Source organism: Dioscorea cayenensis, chromosome 20, assembly GCF_009730915.1.
Source record: "Dioscorea cayenensis subsp. rotundata cultivar TDr96_F1 chromosome 20, TDr96_F1_v2_PseudoChromosome.rev07_lg8_w22 25.fasta, whole genome shotgun sequence".
In the NCBI taxonomy this organism is placed as follows: Eukaryota; Viridiplantae; Streptophyta; class Magnoliopsida; order Dioscoreales; family Dioscoreaceae; genus Dioscorea; species Dioscorea cayenensis.
The window spans coordinates 22,369,992-22,370,986 of NC_052490.1; the positions used below are offsets into that span (position 1 = coordinate 22,369,992).

Here is a 995-nt window from a genome sequence, read left to right on the forward strand (position 1 = left end):
TTCCTCTCCAAGGCCGGTTGTTGGAATTGAGATCCTTGAGATGGTGTAGCTCTTTGTTGTTGTTGGCTTTGGTTCCATGAAAAATTTGGGTGGTTCTTCCACCCTGGATTGTAAGTTAAGCTATACGGGTTCCCTTGGTTTCGTTGCCCTCCAATGTAGTCAACATTCTCAATGGACGCAACCAAGGAACTAGCAATTGGACATTGGGTTGCATCATGCCTACCACCACAAGTGCTACAATTCATCACTGATTCTGACCTCGAGCTACTGCCCATAAGAAGATCAAGCTTTCGAGTCAACCCATCAACCTTCGGGGCCAAGGCATCATTGCTACTAACTTCATAAAGCCCAGCAGTCTTTTGTGTAGATCCTCTTGGGGCCCAATGTGATTCATTGCTTGCCATAGACTTAAGTAATTGCTCGCCCTCATCGGGATACTTGTTGCTAAGGGAACTACCCGCTGCGGCATCAATGAGTTGGCGAGTAGTATAATTCAGCCCATTGTAAATGATTTGTACTCGCATCCATGAGGCAAAACCATGTTGTGGGCACCTTCTAAGGAGATCCTTGAATCTCTCATAGGCTTCAAACAATGTTTCGGACTCCCCTTGTTTAAAGGCTGAAATTTCTTGCCTCAACTTCGCCGCTTTGCTTGGCGGAAAGTATCTCCCAAGGAACTTCTCAACCATATCCTTCCATTTTTTAATAGACCCCAGAGACAATGATGTAAGCCAACGATAAACTCCGTCTCTCAAACTGAATGGAAATAGTCTCAAACGGATTGCATCGTCGGACACCCCATTAATCTTGAATGTAGAGCAAATTTGGAGGAACCGGGAAAGGTGGTCATGTGCATCTTCATTTGCTAGACCATTGAGTTGAACCGAGTTCTAGACCATGCCGATTGTACTCGCTTTAATTTCGAAGTTGTCCGATGTCACGGTCGGTGCTTGAACACTAAACTCATCTCCCGTGAATTGGGGTCCTTCATATTC

The 995-nt window shown here is 45.3% G+C and overlaps 1 non-coding gene across 1 annotated transcript; it reads left to right on the forward strand.

The window, feature by feature from the left end:
* Positions 1-534: 534 nt before the first annotated feature.
* Positions 535-641, forward strand: LOC120252321. The gene has a single exon (XR_005533862.1). It is a non-coding gene; the product is annotated as a small nucleolar RNA R71 (small nucleolar RNA).
* The last annotated feature ends 354 nt before the right edge of the window (positions 642-995 follow it).